Source organism: Zerene cesonia, chromosome 23, assembly GCF_012273895.1.
Source record: "Zerene cesonia ecotype Mississippi chromosome 23, Zerene_cesonia_1.1, whole genome shotgun sequence".
Taxonomy (NCBI): domain Eukaryota; kingdom Metazoa; phylum Arthropoda; class Insecta; order Lepidoptera; family Pieridae; genus Zerene; species Zerene cesonia.
The window spans coordinates 1,977,089-1,997,302 of record NC_052124.1 but is presented as its reverse complement, the minus strand read 5'-3'; the positions used below and the strand labels follow the sequence as shown (position 1 = coordinate 1,997,302).

The 20,214-nt window shown below is 34.2% G+C and overlaps 1 non-coding gene across 1 annotated transcript; it reads right to left on the bottom strand.

The window, feature by feature from the left end:
• Window positions 1-4,464: 4,464 nt before the first annotated feature.
• On the bottom strand, window positions 4,465-4,537 carry Trnam-cau. Its single transcript has one exon. It is a non-coding gene; the product is annotated as a tRNA-Met (tRNA).
• Between the last annotated feature and the right edge of the window lie 15,677 nt (window positions 4,538-20,214).

The window sequence follows — 20,214 nt, the reverse complement described above, 5'->3', positions numbered from 1 at the left end:
ATATTTCTTTATGCTGTTTTTCTCTGTTACTTTTATTTTGGTGTACAATAAAGAATTTATTATTATTATTATTATTATATTAATAACATAGTGAAATCGCGTTTAAAATCCGTTAAAAGGTCCTTAATTTCTAAATAGGGTTCTCTTTTAAAGTTTGGATACGGAACCCCACAAAGCGGATACCAATGCAAACTTTTTGTCACCACCTAAATCTGTCAAAAGTTCTTCGCCCGTAAATTTGAACTTTTTATTTATCACCGTATCTGTTGAACCAATATTTTCTAAGAACCATTGTCCCGGAATTATCAGAGACCAAAGATAGCACCTACATTTTAATTTAAAATTTGAAAACTTATTGATTTATAGCCTTTCAGCGCTTTAAATTAATCCATTTTTGCACGATACCAAGTTACTTAATTCGGAATATTTTAATTATTAGGGTCGGATATTATCATGTCGTTGGGGGGTCGAAATATTAATAATATTATAAACGCGAAAGTTTGTAAGTATGGATGGATGTATGTATTTATGGATGTTTGTTACTTTTCCAGGCAACTACTAAACCGAGCTACTTTCGCATTTGTATTAAGTAGTGATTTACAATGCAATTGATAAATCCTACTAATATTATGAATGCGAAAGTTTGTAAGGATGTGTGTGTGTTTGTTGCTCTTTCACGCAAAAACTGCTAAACCGATTGCAATGAAATTTGGTACGTAGACAGCTGGACAACTGGAATAACACATAGGCAACTTTTTATCCCGATATTCCTACGGGATACAGACATACGCGGATTTAACAGCGGTACGCAGCTAGTGTTTGACAAATTGCAGTTATATTTTTTAAATAACTCCATTGACTTTATATCTGGGCTGAAAGAAAAATTGTAAAATTATATGAATAAAATAAGACACATTTATCACTCTTATTAGCTTCGCCTATACCTATGTTTATATTTAAACATGCCTTTATTAGCTTTACCTGTATGTTTGCTTTTTTAAATGCAATCATTCACTACATCCACTATTTTGACCCTCTTTAAACAGATGTTCAAACTATGTAGGTATCTACATTTATCAAGGATCGGTGACAATACAATAATGTTATGAGTTCTTCTAACTATCCTGATCAGGATTTAATAATTTCCTTACACATACTCTGAATATCAAGTGAGATAATTTCGTTGATTCTATTATTAAAGGGTGCATTTTAATTTTATTATATAGGATACTTAAGTATCCTATATAATAAAGTAGTATTAATACTGGACATACTTAAAATATTAAACGAATTTATTTTTCAGTCTTATGCAAGCCTATAACTAGATTACCAGTGTTCTTCTTGAGGTCTATTTAGGTCAATAAAGAGGTGTTCCTTAAAACACATTTGAGGTCTCACTTATGTCTATCAGGGATCTGAGGTCTGAGATAGCAGAGTATGAGGTTACAATTAAAATGGTATACACATCTGGTATGAACACATAAATTTTGATTGCCATTTAAGTTTATTCGATTATCTCTACAAATAAATAAACTTGGACTCGTCTGGAATTGAGAGGGGCAGTTGTGGTTCAGTGGTGAGGACCTCGGATTTAAAATCGGCAAATCGGGGTTCGAGACCAGGCGAGCAGGCCAGAAATAAACTGATTTTTCAATTTATCTGCACATGTGGATAACATCGCCACTGCTCAAACGTGAAAACATCACTGCGAAAACATCGTGAGGAAACCGGCATGTCCAAAAATCAAAAGTTCGACGACATGTGACATCTGCCAACACGCACTTGGTTAGCGTGGTGGATTATGGCCTGAACCCTCATACGATTCCTATGTCCTTACAATGGCAAATGTAGCGTCGACTTTATTTTCCAATTAACGCTTCGCTAACGTGGGCGACGCCGGGATGCCGAGACTTGTATCATACAAGTCTCGGCATCCCGGCGTCGCCCACCTATCGCATACAAGTTGTATGCGATAGGTCGCAATAAATAGTAATTAAGAGTGGGTAGACCATTCATTTGACATGCTATTATTGCTCGGCCAATTCTAATATCTATTGTTATAAACGGACTGGTTTTGTTACCATAAGAGTAGTGGGACAATTCATATTACCGTTTATTTATTTTGATGAAAAAAGTACACAGAATAAAAGTAAATATTTGAACACGTTAAGGTATGTTAAAATGTCTTTATATAGGCATAAGCGTTGGTTTTCTACGCAGTTTATCTTCATGTCTATAAATATAACATTTTCGTGTTACAATGTAATAATAAGATACAATACAATTACAAAATTAAATATTATTTAAATTTAATAGAAGTGAAGTAGAATCCAACAAGAGGATTACTACTAGTAATCCTCTTGTTGAATATTCAGTTACTTTTTTTTACGTATTGTTGGGCAACTGAGCTGGTGGTTCTCCTGATGGTAATCGATCACCACTGCCCAGGAACATTCGCAGAGGTTGTGCCTCTTCAGATGCGCTGCTCTGTAATGGCGTAAGGAACCATTCCATTGACGACTGGAAAGATGGATGGGTTAGGGAAAGGAAACAGGTCTCCGGCTCCCTCTCTCACCGAATGAAGCACATTGGCATGCCACTATTTCACGACGGATTTCTGTGGGGATGTGGTACTTCCCTGGTGGGAGCTGGCCCAATTTGTGCCGAAGTGTACTCGACTCCCACATTTGAACTAATTTAAAGATTATATTAAATTATGATAAAGATTATATTTTCTTTTGTTTGATCTTAAGCGAGTATTATACATTTAGAAATTAAAGACTTTTAAACGACTTTTAAAACATTTGAAGCGAAACGATACCGTCGTGTCAATAAAATCACACACGCAAGGCATGATTGCTGATGCATTTTCTATTGTTAGCGACGCCTGATCATCTAAACACAAGCTAAATATAGCCATGAGTTAACAAGCACCACTTGCTATCTGGGACAATCGATGTTTATCAATTGATTAAATGTTGCTTTGCATTCGTTTCCGCTGATCCGTTTTATATGTTCAAGAGAATGTCTGTTAGTGTGTAACGCATTCACGGTTTAACCGTTTGGCTGGTGTGGATGGAATTTTCAATGAGATGAAGGTCCACGGTAAAAAAAGGCTTCATTTAAGATCAATTCTATAGTTAAAATAGGGGATGAGAATGACTAAATTGGAAGTTCGATGGACAATTTTAAAGAAATATCTGTTTGGTGAAAAGTTTGGTGGAGTTTAGGCTTGGGTAGTTAATTGTATAATTTTTAACCTAAGAGCGTGGACTTATTCGTGACAACAACAACGTGATTTCGCGGTGTTTACAATAGCAATATTGTAATGAGTTAATGTGATTAAAATATGTCAGTTTTAATTAAATCAGTCCGTTTAAATCGGGTCAAAATTTGAATTATATGCACACAAAAATACAAATGAAATTAATAAACTTATGTTAACAATACTTTGATATATCTGGTTTGGAATATAGCTATTGTGCAGTATATCGATTTTTTTAAGTTAGGTTATGTACGAATTACGCTAAACGTTATATATTATAGCGCATCGTTTATAACAGAATACGATGTCCTTTCTCGGGTCTTAATCTATCTCTGTAGCAAATTCCATCCAAATCGGTTCAGTGGTTTGACGTGAAGAAAAGACAGACAGACAGTTACATTTGCATTTATAATATAAAGTAGGAATTAGGTATACCGCACAGATAATTAATAACACACAGTTATTAATATACTGAATTCACATGGATCTGTGACATCAGACTATTTGAAACAAATTGAGTGTAATCGAATTATTTGCTTATCAATTCGTTTGATGATTCATACCTTCTGACCAGAAGCATGTAAAGAGTTATTCTCGTATCATCCGATATACTTTTTCATTTGTTTAAATAAATGTGTCTCTTTGTACAATTGAAATGAATTAGTTTTGACAACTTGATAAGGGATTAGTTTTTTGATTTAAATTTAAATGCAAAGATAGAATGCAGACTTTGGTATCAAAATAAAAATTAAATACTATATAAAGGTTCTTAAGCAATTAAAGAATTAATTAAAATATACATATATATTATAATTACGCAGTTCGTTGTGTTTTTGTTAATTTATTGCCCCGTAAATTATCGCAGGCGACACGTTGGTATCGAGTTTATTTCGAACGCTATATCCAATAAACATCCATGGCGCCTAGTTTAAATGAATGTGTGAAGACAATACTCTAAATATAGGTTAAATAGGTCAAGTGTTTTGTGAACACAGCGTTTATATGTTGTGTGTAATTGATTATCGAATGCCTTAAAAATAATAGTTTAAATTGGAAATTTAATGCGGTCATTTACAGTTTTGCCCTTGATTTATGATAGTTAAATTGTTATTTCACTTAATTATATATTATGATAAAAATAAATTAAAAATTAAAAGGCATTAAGGTATTATGTAATGAAAATATGTATGAAAAAATATTGCCCCGGGTGAGGATCGAACTCACGACCTTAAGATTATGAGACTTACGCGCTGCCTACTGCGCCACCGAGGCCTTGCGTAATATTGCGTAAATTATATATAAGAACTAATAAGAATGTATTGTAAGTAACATTAGTGACTAATATTCGATACTTTTGAATGTTTTATATTTGGTTTATGTATGAGTTAAAATAACGAATAATGTATGAGGGTATACGTGAAAAGTGTTATCTAGATTCTAGGCCATATCTAGGCTATTAGCGAGCAGTGACTATCAGGTGACTATAAGTCTGAAAATAAGATTTATTAAAGTTAAAAAATTAAACTTGTCTTTATAATTGGAGGTTAAACAGATCATTAAGCAAGACAGACGTTAAGAAAGGTATAAAAGTCTAATATTACGTAATAGCAGAATATACGCCTAATAATTATGATAAATCAAATAAAATCGTATTCCTAAATACAGAGTGTAAATTACTTAGGGTTCCGTATGAATAAGCTTTAGGTCAACTGCAAAAACCTAACTTATTTCAGTATTTGTTCTTATAGCAGCAACAGAAACGTTATGTGATAGGTAAAGCCTGGTGACAGACGGACGGACAGATTTAGAGACTGACAGCGAAGTCCTAATAATAGGCTTTGGAACTGTAATAAATAAATTAACCATAATCCCGCCTATGGGTTATGCCGCAATAAAATATCGACAGTTAAAACCCAAAATACCCAGTGGGTTATAACCAAAGAATCAAAAATATTCAGGAAAGCAGTTAAACACTCCGAATTGTAGAAAAATGGTTATCCTTCCGTAATTCCGGGCCATGCCCCATACGGGGGTGCTATATGCATTCTGCAACGAAAACAAAAAGCGCGAGAGCGTGTGCCGCAACCGCAACTATTGGCGAACGAGTGCAATTGACAGCCCCGCTCAATTTATAGCCCATACTGTCTGCCGTGGGTCACTGACGTAGAGCACTAGATGTCCTAAATGGACACTAATAAACAGTAGGTAATGATCAACGCACAGCCCAAAGCACAGGACGGATCCGGCTGAAATTTGACATGCAGATAGATGTTATAACGTAAGCATCCGCTAAGAAAGGGTTTTGATTAATTCTACCACCAAGGGGATAAAACAGGAAATAAAAGTTTGTAAATTTATTAGGACCACGCGGGCGAAGCTGCGGGCAACAGCTGGCCTTAATATAAAAAGTAAAGGCAACTGACTGATCTATCAACACACAGCCCAAACTACTAGAGTTCCCGTGGGATTTCTGGGATAAAAGTATCCGACGTCCGTTCTCGAGTCTTAAACTATGTTCTGTCTGTTCCAAATGTTATCCAAATCGACACAGTAGTTCCTGAGATTATTGCGTTAAAGCAAAAAAACACAGTCAATTCAACTAACTTTATAAAAGAGGAAAAAAAGAGATTTTACTTTCATATGTTTGTAAGGTTTTTACTCAAAAACCACTGGATCGATTTCATACATTCTTTCGCTACAACTCCACTGAGAGACACAGGCTATATATGCACCACGGGCGAAGCCGAAGCGAACAACTAGCAAATAAAAAATATTCCATGTAATACGTGCCCCATCTGGTGTCTGTATATCCATCGGTGGGCAGTATTTAATTAATTCTCACATTGGAATAGTGTGAATTTTGACTGTAACCGAAGCCGATGGTTATTTGTTTTGTTGTTTTGCATTTATGCACAGCAGGTCACCCCGACTCACCAATATACATACAAATTTATATTTTATTTACAATTTTAATCATTTTGTATGCTTATATTATGTTAAAATAACATATATTAATCACTGTCTGTTGCCCGCAGCATCGCGGTCTTAATAAATTTTTATGGTATAAACTTTCATCCCCTATTTTATCCCCTTGGGCGTAGAATTAATCAAAATTATTTCTCACCAGATGCCTACGTAATAACAGCTATCTGCATGCCAAATTTCAGCCCGATCCGTCCAGTGGTTTGGGCTGTGTATTGATAGATCACCATGTCACTCAGTCACCTTTGAGTTATATGTATTTAGATATGGTTGAAAAAAACTAAATGGGTATTTCCAGATCCGCCTTCAAATTGACAGAACCAGCTCAAATATAAATGGGACCACATGGAGTCACCAGCTTTAAAAGAATCATCAAAATCGATTCACCCAGTCCAAAGTGATGATAACAAACACAAAAATATATAATCAAATCGAGAAAAAAAAATAAGTAATATTATTAAATAAAATGCATAATATTGTAGTTGTTTGTTTCTTTATTTGAATACCAATATTTTAAATGTGTACTAAAAAAACTAGTATAATATTTTTAACACACCAATTTATTTATTATCATACCATAAAAAATTACAGATGCTACATAAACTCAAACACACAACCTAACATTTTTAATTCGAATAAACTTAAATTTTTATGACTAGTCAATTATGTCGATAGATGATATACATCCTCCATCATCCTTACCGGCGTGTTTCGTACGTGGGGGAGCCGGAAGCCTATTTCCTTTTCCTAACCCTTTTCATTCTTTCTTCCCAGACGTCAATCCCTTCCTTATCCCTTAAAAGCGGGTAGCGCATTCTCAGAGGCACAACTGTATGTGGTGGTGATCGCTTACCATCAGGCGAACTACCAGCTCCACGCTCAGTTGTCCACTTATGGCATAAAAAATCTGCATTTATTTGCCTTATTCTTTGTATTATTCATTCATTAGTTAGATATAATTTGTTCGTTAGGTTAAACTGTCTTCAACTCTCAAATATAAAATACATCATATGCAAAACTGTTTTCAATTAAATTAAAATGTATCCAAAAGAATATCGAATCTCAATGAAGATAGCTCATTGGATATTTATTTTTAATTAGGAAAAAAGCGTTTTTGCCCCGGGAGATAATTATTTCTCCGCTTATCTAGGGATGATTTATATCTTCCCGGATCACTTTTTTTTGGCTTTTTTCAATTATAAATTGCCTTGGGGCGTATAAATTTGATTATTTCATTAATCAATTTTAATCTAATTAACGTTTCTTTGGTTATGATTATAAATATTTGTGGGTTTGAGACATTTTAGAGACAACCATAATGAATAATGCTTACCCATGGAAATATTAACATGATACTTCTCTACATAATTATAAAAAAGAAGAAAATACACCGTCTTAAATTATCAGAGCTCGACCACATGGAAAAAGAATCTCAAGAAACGGTTCTTCCAGTGTAAATAACACAAAATATATTGGAATTAATAACCTGCTCATTTTTGAAGTCGGTTAGAAGAGGTCGCCGATGTTTTGGTCTCGTCTAGTCTTGAGGCACCACTTCATTCTGAAATGGGACCAAATTACAACAACTTAATATCAAACAAAAAAGATCACGTCCGTCGGTTATCCAGCATATCACTGTGTTATCGAATAACAACCTAAAACTACCCTCGAATTGACCACCACCTTTGTTTTTGTGAACGTTGCTTATCACTACATATAAAACAAAGTCACTTTTTCTGTCCCTATGTTCCTATGTATGATTAAATATTTAAAGCAACGCAACGGATTTTGATGTTGTTTTTTTTTAATAGATAGAGTGATTAAAGAGGAAGGTGTATATAATGTATAATAACAAACTACTCCGAATTTAAACCGTGCGAAGCCGCGGGCAAAAGCTAGTAATTTATACGTGAAAACGCATAAAATTTTAAAAGAAACATGGAGTGCTCCCGAAAAATAAAAAGCTTCAATATAACTGACCGCGATTTCAAAATCGGTTCAGAAACACTAGAGAAAAAACCTTATACTAGAGCACTCCTTTATAAAGTAGTCTATATCACACTCTAGTTTCCTCCTAAATATATCTACAAAAATCATCGCATAAAATGGATTCGATGCGACATAAAAGAAAGACAAAAAAGCAAATAACCTTACGCCTAAATCAAGCTTTATTGAGACATAGAAGTCGATAAGTAAATGATTTTATATTAGTATTATTTCATTATTGATTATAATGTGGATTTAAAAACTAAACTTTCATAAATCTTATTTAAAAGCTATAAATAATCTTGAAGCACATAACATTTCGACTGAAATATTCTAGACAATCTTATTATGTGTGTTACTTGTATGTATGAAAATCAAAGTTTCACAAACCTCATAAAATCAAGTAAATCTATTCAAACAAATAGGTACTAATGAGAATGCATAGAAATGTAAATACTATCTACTAAAAAGGACCCCAAAATCGAGGGAGACCGGGTGTATTAACTAGTCAAGCCATCAGATATGAATCTTTAATTTTCCAAATTTATTAAAACGCTAAGCGAACTCCACGTTCAAACAGCAATATTTTTAACGACGGAGGTTAGTTATAGTTACGACCTGCTTGGTAACGTTTTGTCGATGTTTTTAATTTTTTGACTTAAACGAATATAACATTAATAATATAAACGATATGAAGTTATTTTGTAGCGAGGTTTTATATGAAATTTTTGTCTTTAATTACAGCTCAAATATTGAACTTTCTAAGTTCTGTATTGGGATGACACAGACTGAAACACAGCGAATGCTATATTAGGACTCTGTTGTCCATGTTTAATGTAATGTGTGTCTTATTCAATAAATGATTATTATTTCATTTGTTTATTTTTATTGATAAAAACTTTTTAGTGTGTGAGCAATGTAAAGGTTTGTTAACAATAAGCAATAATACCATTTAATGATAACACCCATCCAGTAATAAACTATATTTAACAGTCAACACGCCATCCACTAGCAGCATATTCATTGCGTGAACTTATATTATTTACATTTTCTATTATAATAAACAAAAAATCATATAGTTCAAATCATCCATTACAAAACTATGAAATTACACACCACAATTACGAATTTCACGAACAAATACGATGTTAAAAACCTGAATGAACGATGAAGTCAGACATTGATTGGTAGCAGTAAATCAATGAGTGTGATGACATGATCGTGAAACGATGTGACCCAATGCACAAACGAACGGTGCGATACAATCAGTATCTATTTGCCTCGTTTACACTAAGCGACCAGTCGCGTTGATTGATCTTTAATGTTCCCAATGAAGAACTTAATTGAGGAGACTCTGATTTAATCATGAGGATGAGACTAAGATAACGTATGATGGATTAAATACAATTTCGGAGTGTATTGTGATATTATAATTCCAGTGTGGAAAAAAGACCGAGAAGAGAAGCTCAAACAGAGTTTTTTATGTCACCATCGTGGAGTTGCCTGATGAAAAAGTCGCCTTACCTCCGGCTCCCCCACTCACCGAACGAAACGCAGTAGCATGCAATTTCACTCCCATTTTCGGTTTTTTGCGAAAATTTGTAGTATGCATATATGGTAGTTACTCTTTCACGCGAACCCAGCTTATCGCATCTGTATGAATTGGTACGGAGATGGATTAAAGTCTGGATTACCACCAGACTGTCGCTTCGAGTTACAGCTAGTTGAAAATATGAAACTTTTATAACAGACAGATTAAACTCGCTTCAATATTGTAACAACTCCCAATAAATAGACTCTCAGCACAACACCTAGTGTATATTTGCCGCATATGTCAATCGATATGACATCACCACTTGATTATTCAGTAAACTTGTCCCATATTGTCATCATTCAATTATTCGATATTGATGTCAAATTGATTGTAGACCCCGCGATTCTGAGGTCAGCTTTATTACCGTAACATATCTTAGTAATTTTAAGGAATTTGTTGTTAAATAAGTCTCAATAGTATGTTACTATAACCGCGATTGCTATTATAATTATATTAAAACATAAAAAAACTGATCGAAATATGTGAGATGTGTATGTGTTTATATGTGATTAATCTGGGAATTATTATTCACACGTATAATAACTGACGTATCTGGTTTTTTCGGGCGACCAGAGCAAGTCAGTTTGAATTGCCTCCCTTCCTCACCCTCTATTCTTTCTTGCACGTACTTAGTTTCTAGGTGTTATATTCTAAGATTATTTTGATATGCAAAGAATTCACCAAAATGTCGAATAATAGTCCAATAAAGACCTCAAGCGATATGCTCGTTAATCATCTTCATCATCAGTTATTATAATATCAGCAAGTAAAACAATATAGTCATTATCATAAGCTAGGTATAAGTTAAATCTCCTTCCAAAATCATCGATAACTCGCATCACGGTGCCGGCACACCCCTAGCCCGGTACGCGATAGGAAATTAAAATTTTCCTCTTCATTTAAAAGAAGCACTGCCCGGGGCTAACTCCTTAATGCACCACATCTATCTGCCTGTATATTTATATTTTATACATTGTGTATATGAAAATTGCTATCAACTTCCATACTACCTGCATTGAAGATTATTTCCATGTGTTTTTGTAACACCGTGTACGTGCAAACAACTTGGAGATTAATTTATATAGTACTAGCTTTCGCTTGCAGCTTTGTCCGTGCAGTCAAAGAAAATTTCGGGAATGTTCGACTGCAGCTAAACACAAAAATAGCATAATAAAATCGCTGCATTGTGACGTGAGAGATAGACAAACGAACACACTTTCACATTGATAATATTGTTAAAGATGTCTCCATGTATATAAACATTATTCAATTGCAAATGCTTGGAGTCAAATATCTGCTTCTATGAAATTATAGATTAAATATGAATTATGCATTCTTTTTATAGGCTAATTCCTGTAGCCTATAACAATACACAGCACAGCCTTTTAAGCTTTAAACTTCACTCAGATATAAGACTTCCGAAACTCCCCACAAAACTCTTTTCTCCTTTTCAAATTCCCATGATCAAATGCTCGCGATTTCTTTCAAAAGTACCACGTGCTTCGTTAATAGGGTTCCGTCAAAGGCGAATATTACTTGGTCCGTTTTAATATCCTTTGACGTGAGTTTTCGTGTGTGGTAATTGATTTTGTTGTTTAGTTTAGACTTCTTTGCGGCTAATTTTATGGGGAGATATATGAAAATACTTATGAAATCTTGTAGGGGCCTTTATGTTAACTATTCAGCAATGTATGGCCGTGTGTGTTGGGCACATTATTTGTTTACGTCTATGCAAATAAGTTTTCACTTTTCAATGATTAGAACGAATTTTGCTTTGAGATTGAATGAGATTTATTCACCAATATAAATACTTGGATTCCAATGACTTGATAAAACAATTTGATCATGGTAACGTTAGCTTTTTAACTACACTTATGTATATACGTACCTATTTTATTTCAAATCTATATGCCTACAAAAATTGTTGTTGTTATGTTATTGATCGAAGTTTTATGAGTCAATTTTCATTAATGTATTCCTTGCTTTATATAAGATAGCACGGTAAGTGAAGTCCCTTGTCCCTTACTGGGGTATTGGGCAGATGATATACAGCTGTTTCACTGATCGATTTTCTTTATGGACAAGTAGGTGATCAGCCTTCTGTGTCTGCCAGATGGATACATTTTTTTTTGTGCGTCCTCGCCAGGAATCGAACCCAGGACCCTTCAGTTCTAAGCTCACCAGTAAACCACTGTATCAAGGAGGCGGTCGCTGAAGATATGACGGTGATGATATCTTATTATATTCTCAATTAAATCTTTTAACTTCTTGTTTTTTTCATACCTACTTATTTAATTTAATTAAGCTAGTTACCTTTTGCCCTGTTGGCTGGAAGAGATCACTATTAAGTGATAAGCCTAATTAACTACACTTTCCTTTTTCCCAGACTTCTTGTGAGGTAGTTCACAAACAACAATTTTTGGATGACCTTCAAGACATATAACATCTCAGTCTCCCCGTGACCACGCTCGCTGTAAAGTGTTCGAAACGTCGGGTTAATAATATAATGAATAAATCGCGTTTAAAATCCGTTAAAAAGTTTTTAATTTCTAAATAGGTGCTTGTTATCATCAGTTTCCATCGCACATTGATTCTAAGCAGTGATGAAACGAGTCGCGGGAGTGAAAAAAAAAATTTGTGATGTTTATGTGTGTTATTGAGTGAACAGTTTTCTTCACTATTTTCCAGTAAGTATTTTTTTGGTTTTAGTTAGAAAATAATTGTTAAAATAAATAAACCGCCTTCAAATTCTAACTAACGTCAGAACTATATCATATTTAAATGGGACTACATGTGAGGTACCAGTTTAAAAAAAAGATTAAAAAAATTGCTGAATTCAGTAAAAAGTTGTTATAACGTCACAGTTATTCAAAATAAGGCAGTCGATTATATAGCATCCTCCTTTTTTTCATGTCGGATAAATGTGTACCTAAAACCTTAGTATCTTTAATATATCTTATCAACATTACAAATAAATACTTTCAATTCACATCTAAATTTAAATTTCGTATTTACAACAGCATCAACTCAGGAATAAATAGCATTAATTCGCGTCCGATCAGCTCTATATAATTCCAAGAAGAAAAAACCTTCACATATAACGTATACAAACAGAAGACCCCAATCATGGTAGCATTCCACACTGTGCAAATTACATCGCCTCTGTCACTCACTTCGGGAATCGATGCCAGTATTTAATTAAATTCAAACCAAATTATCCGCCAAGACGAGTGACTTAAGATTCGTGGGATTTATATAGGGCTGCTGATACAAACTGTCAGCTTTGAGAGCGTTATTTTACGAATAAGCTTGGGAATGTGGACTGTAGTATTATAGCTATATATAGTTGCATAAAACTTAATATTTATTATTCATCATCATCATCAGCCCATATATGTTCCCACTGCTGGGACACAGGCCTCCTATGAGGGTTCAGGCCATAATCCACCACGCTGGCCAAGTGCGGGTTGGCAGATGTCACATGTCGTCGAACTTTTAATTCTTGGACATGCCGGTTTCCTCACGATGTTTTCCTTCACCGTTTTATTATATTTATTATTATGAAGAAAAAAAAAATGATTTCTATATAAACATGCATGTTGTCTGTATAAAGCATAATAACAAAAATGAATCTTATTATTGACCGCAAACGAAGCCATTAGTAAAAGTTATGTGGCTACACAGCTGAAAAGTTAGCCAGCATGTGTGTGTGTGTGTATAACCTATAAAGAAAAATTTAATCTCATCTTTGAATATTAAAGTGCTTCAACTATTCACGTTTTCAACTAGATGTCTTTTACAAAAGTGCAGATTATAATATATTACTATTCTTGTAATAAACGTTTTAAATGAACATAAAATAATTTGTGAACCGCGTGTTTTATCAGCTCTATATAGATACTTCAAGTGTCGGGTTCAATCAGCAGCTCCCGACTCGTGGGACTGGAGTTCGATTTGCATTCGATATGCCAGACTACTATATAATTGGATCTTAAGAGAAAGCCGTATTAAATATTTTATTTTTACCAATACCAAGTATTTATTTATCCTAAATTTACGTAATGGTCGGTCTATATCAAACTAGCTGTTCGCCCCGGTTTCACACGTGGTACATAAATAACCTATGTCACTCAGTGTAATTGCAGCTTTCTAATGGTGAAAGTATTTTCGAAATCGGTCGAGCCGTTTACCCGTGATGGCGTGGCCAAGGAAAATAGGGATTCATTTTTATATAATATAAAGATGACATGTACACGTACACAATAACACCGACTTATACAAAAGAGTAGGAGATAGACACTTAGTAAAGTAAATAATTTATTGATGGGACAAAGTGTTTTCTTAAGAGTATGTCTTTTCTATAGAATTTTGTCTTTTAAATAGAATTCCTTATTTTTTAAGATTTAAGCAAATTCAAATTTAAGAACTATCGCTCACCAATCGCTTCAAATATTTTGTACCGTAAAATTAGTTGTAAAATAATATAATAAAATTAGTTTACCAAAATAAGTTGAAAATTTTGAAATTAATTTTTTGTTTTATAGCATTGAAATGCTTTATAAATGAGAAATTTTGAAAGAATAGAAAAATATTGGTTACGAGGCGGGATTCGAACCCGTCTTTTACAAATAGGTTAGGCAATAAACGCGGGTTCGAATCCCGCCTCGTGACCAATTATTTTCTATTCTTTCAAAATTTCCCAATCTTGAACTTTTCCAATTCTTTAAGTTTTAATTATCCTTAATAAACGTATATGTTTAAAAAATAACAATCTCACTAATTTCTGTTCATGCATTAACCACTTAATATAATATCAGATTATTAACAATATATTTTGTTTATTAGTTGGGGGCCGCTATCAATACCACATGTGGCCTCTAAATCATATATTAGTGGTAAATACGTCTAATGGCTAATAATCAAAGAAAGAAAATTTTGTCATATCTGTACGAGACAGGCTTGTGACACACTGGGCTAAAATTAATATTTCGGTAATATTTTCTAGAAAAATTCTGATCTTAAAGGAGTAAACTTTAAACATGTATTTAATAAAGTTTCAGTAATGCATAAATAATAAATTATATAACACAGTCAATGTGCTATCACATTCTGTATATACACATTCGCAAAGGAATCGGCCCTGTAAATACGCTGCCCGCTTTCAAACTGAAAGGGATTAGAAACGTTTTGACAATTGTAAAGAAGGAATGGACTCGGAAGGGTGAGGAAAAGGAAATGAGCCTCCAGCTCCCAAATGATACAGTACTTATTTTATATTTAATCTAAATAGAAACCTTCATATTATATTTCAAGAGCATCAGTCAGCTAACATTAAAAATGGTTACTTCACTGATGCTCTTGTAAAAATTATTATGAGATAACATATTTTGACCACAAGTTTTTGCCACCTTGCTTATTCAAGCAAAATCTGTTGGAACTATCTAGATCAAATAAAATAAACTCTGTTAAAGTATCAAGTGTATCTCCAGCCGTATAGGGGAGACCTAGGGCGGTGGACATCAAAGCGTTAAGTGCTTCTTTGCTCATCGAATCCCATTTACCGAAGACGGCCCCTCGCGATAAATAAGATTATATTCGGCTACACGATATTTTTGTTTTTGCTAACGAACTGATGTAACGCAGATGTATTTTAGTGGATTAGGGTAAATGCGTATGATGCTGTATAATGTTTTGGAAAATTTTGAACGCGATTAGATATGCGATGTTAGAAGACTAGAACTAGAGGTGCTAGATTAAAGGTTAATTCCAATGGTATGGGGCATAAGTCGTCTGTTGAAGTAAGGAGGTGATCGGCTTTCTGTGCCCTGCCGGACTGAGACGGATTTTTGTGAAATTTTTAGAGAAAAGAAAAAAAATGATCATGAGGTGAGATCGCAAAGGACTGGAACATGCTTCCTGATTCTGTGTTCACTGACGGGTATAATCTGGGGATTTTCAAAGGTAGTGTGAACAGGTACCTTCTAGGGAAGCGCGCTCCATTTTAGACTACATCTAGGCTTACCAGCAGGCGAGAGTCAAGCGCTTTCTTATCACGCACACACTCAAAAAACGATCAATTTTTTTTCAATACTTAAAAAATATTCTCAACGCCTTTCTATTGGCGGTTTTATCGTTTGTCCCCACAAGACAGGACAATCCTTAATTCAATATTGAAAAGGCCATAGTTTGGAAATTAAAAATATAACTTATATCTGGAGATCAGAAAGTGATAAAGTCTACTTTTACTACGGTGAAACAACTCATTCCCATTCGTCAACAATGTTCAAAACTATACGAAAACCTAGTACTATACAAAATCGCGTTATACTCGCTTAGAAATTGACCTATGTTCTATCCAGAGTCTGTGTCTGCGCCAATTTTTACCCAAATCCGATTATTTGCTCTTGTGAAAGAATAGCCAATATCGTCTTAATATATTTAAATTACTTATCACGTTGTTTGTCCTCGATGGTCTCCTAAACTACTCAACCGAATTGAATCAAATTTGCACCATGTGCAGTTTGATCGAACTTAAGGATATTTTTTATAATTTCAATTACGATAAATGCCTACCCGGGCAGAGCCGGGGCGTGCAACTAGTATAAATATAAATATTCATACACCCTTTTAATCTTTATTTATATGTATGTATATACCTTCGATCGAGGTAATAAGTTAACTTAAAAATTATATTTCGAACGTATTACACTTGGATAATTTTCAACACGATAAAACCAATGATTTCCTTATTTCAGTGTTCTCGCAAAGGAAGACGAACATAAATCCAATAGTATATTTAGCCATTACCCACCCCCTCATATTTTCCAATACCACGTAATCGGCGGCCATCATTAATGTCTATATAACTTGAATTAACGATAGCACGTACGTGCGAAAGATTCGATATAATAATAAATATCGGGATTTCGCGCACTGTGATGCTTTCCTGTACTGTTTTGTTAAGTCTGTGCATCAAAAGTGTGAATGTTTGTTACGAAATTACGCTTAATGTAGCGATCGGATTTTGATGAAACTTTGCAGCGTTGTAGTTTATGTAACAGAATAACATACGAGCTATAGAAATACTAGCTTTTGCAGGTAGTTTCAACCGCGTAAAACATAATAAATACTTGTTCCAGTTTTACCCGCCTGCCTCGAAAGTTAGTTATAAATTTCTAGTATACATACATTATAATTAAAATCGTTAACTTGCTGTGAACCGTGGTATTACCCACTTCTTATATGATGGTACATAGCCTATATCTTACATCAATAAATAGACTATTAAAAACAAACAAATTATTCTCTATAACTTTAGCTTGTATAAATAAATTAATATTCTTTCTTTCTTTCTTTCTTTCTAAAAACAATTTTTCAACTCGGACCCATGGTTCCTGAGATTAACGCGTTCAAACAAGCAAGCTGTCAAATTTTCTATTGTTATCAGTTACGAATTACTAAATATTTAATAGTATTTATATAGATTTTAGTATATTTATAGCTTATACGGTTTATTGTATTTATATGTAGTTTAATTATGAATTGAACTAGACATTTCACATGAATTTTAACAGTGATAAGTGATAAAGGACCGTTTTTTAATCTATGGTTATTCGTCCAATAAAGTATTACACAACAAAATAAAGATGTCACCTGTAATGTCAACATATACAACAATTACAACAGATTTTTAATTTGGTTGCATTACACGTTATAAGGCGAATAAATTTGAACCAAGGTTTAAAAAGAATAATATTTAAAAGGCAAGTTACATATTTTGCATTAAATTCAGAATTGGACCCTGACCTCTAGACTCTCGGAAGTTAGTTTACTACTTGTCATTGTAATAAATGCTGTATTTAGTATTTTATTTTAAGTATTTATTTCAGGAAACTGTGCTAAAATTAAGTTTTGTGAGTATTATCGAAAGAAATACCCTAATTTTCATGTCATATTCAACAAGTCTTCAATTACGGTATACCATTAGAACATCTATACTAATATTATAAAGCTGAACAGTTTGTTTGGTTGAACGCACTAATCTTAGGAACTATTTGTCCGATTTGAAAAATTCTTTCAGTGTTAGATAGCCCATTTAGGAAGGCTATAGGCTATATATGTACCACAGGCGAAGCCGGGGCAGCGCTAGTTATAGATATACCTTCACATTAAAATATTAGTAGGGTTTGCAAAAACAGAACAGAAAAACAAAAGTTCCATCAATGCCGTTGTCGATAACACCCCACCGCTGTCATCAATTCTAATCTATCTGTCATTAGCTGCTATTGCAAGACAAGAAGTTATGCGATAATGGGCCTTATTGCGGGGGTCCCAGAGGGGCGGCTGGAGAAATTCCTTTGTTGTGCCCAGTTTATGCGCCACGAGGCTCTTAATATGGGTATTGGTGGGGAATTAGGGATTCTAGATGAGGTAGGGATGACATTCTGAGACTTAAAAGAGATTCACATATATTTTTTAAGATGAGACTAGTCCTACTGTTATCACAATAACAGTTATGTTTTATTGTTTTTGCTTATATATCTTTTAGTTTTTCCTTTATTAAGTATGAGTAAGGGAAGGAATACAGCTGTAATCAAGTCTATCATCATCATCATCATCATCATCAGCCCATACTCGTTCCCACTGCTGGGACACAGGCCTCCTATGAGGGTTCAGGCCATAATCCACCACGCTGGCCAAGTGCGGGTTGGCAGATGTCACATGTCGTCGAACTTTTGATTCTTGGACATGCCGGTTTCCTCGCGATGTTTTACTTCACCGTTTTTAGCAGTGGTGATGTTATCCACATGTGCAGATAAATTGAAAAATCAATTTATTTCCTACACGCTCGCCCGGTCTCGAACCCCGACTTATCGATTTTTGAAGTCCGAGGTTCTCACCACTGAGCCACCACTGCTTTTGTCATCAATTCTATAATGTGACTAAACATCGCGGTATCACATCAGTCTCTGTCCTATGACCTTACTGCGAAATGGTGTTGCGTTGCTTTCTATTTCTATAAGAAATTCGTGAAGGAGACGAGGTAGGACGAGTCTTCTGTCTCTTTTTAACCCATTAGCTCCATGACAATATGACTCTTCTTTGTACACGTCTAACATTTTCAGTGTTGCCAAGCAAATACAAGGAAGGGATCATGCTCCTGTTTTACTTTTTTTAATATTTATGATGGTTCTCGCGATAAAAAGTAGTAGACAAGCGAACAAGCACACTGTTACTTTTTTGTATTTTTTTCATATACTGGAAATAACAATTGCTTATAATTAATGTTATTTTTATATGTTCAAGTTGTCTTTATTAATATTAATTGGCGCATCTAGTATGTCTTATATTTAACTCTTTGTATTCAATATCACATATTAACAAGTTGTGTTATCTCCGCCAACCACACGGGAGTTTTTCCATTGATTCCTTACACACGTGTCAATGTATGGAACAAGACAATTACCTACATATTATACAAATAGCGCTTGCACTGGCTTCGTTTGGCTACAATATTTAACACTAGTTCACCCCGGATTCGCCCGTGGTCCAAATATAGCCTGTAGCCTTCCTCAATAAATGGGCTATGTAAAACTAAAACAATTTATTAAATCGGACCCGTAGTTCTTGAGTTCAAACAAACAAACAAACCCTTTAGCCTTATAATATTAGTAAAAATTTAAAAGTCAAGCTTAAATCAATTAAAGCACACTAGAGACACCAACTAGCTTTCTTCAAAATCAGTTCACCCAGTAGAAAGTTTTGAGGGTTACCTCAAAACGCGAAATAAGCGATTTTCTCCTTACAATTAAAGATAAACACAACATTCACAAAAGCAAGTATATCGTTGGATATATCTATTTAAAAATGAAGCATGTATGCTCTTACGGGTTAATAGAATTTATGAGTTACTAGTTTTTCGCCTCGGTATCACCCGTAGTACATAACCATTTCACTCAATGTAATTACAGCTTTCTAATGGTGAAAGAATTTAAGAAATCGGTCCAGCCGTTCGCGCATGATGGTGTGTACAAGGGAAATAAGGATTCATTTATATATATACTAGCTTTTTCCCGCGGCTTCGCACGCGTTATATTCGGAGTAGTTTAACAGATGTTATTATACAAATAAACCTTCCTCTTAAATCACTATATCTATAAAAGAAACTCCATCAAAATCCGTCGGGTAGTTTTTAAGATTTAAGCATACATAGGGACATAGGGACAGAAAAAGCGACTTTGTTTTATACTATGAAGTGATATGCAAGGATTATAAAATCGCCCAATAGAGCATCATCATCATCATCATCATCAGACCATACATATTGCCACTGCTGGAACACAGGCTTCTATGAGGGTTCAGGCCATAATCGCACCACGCTGACCAA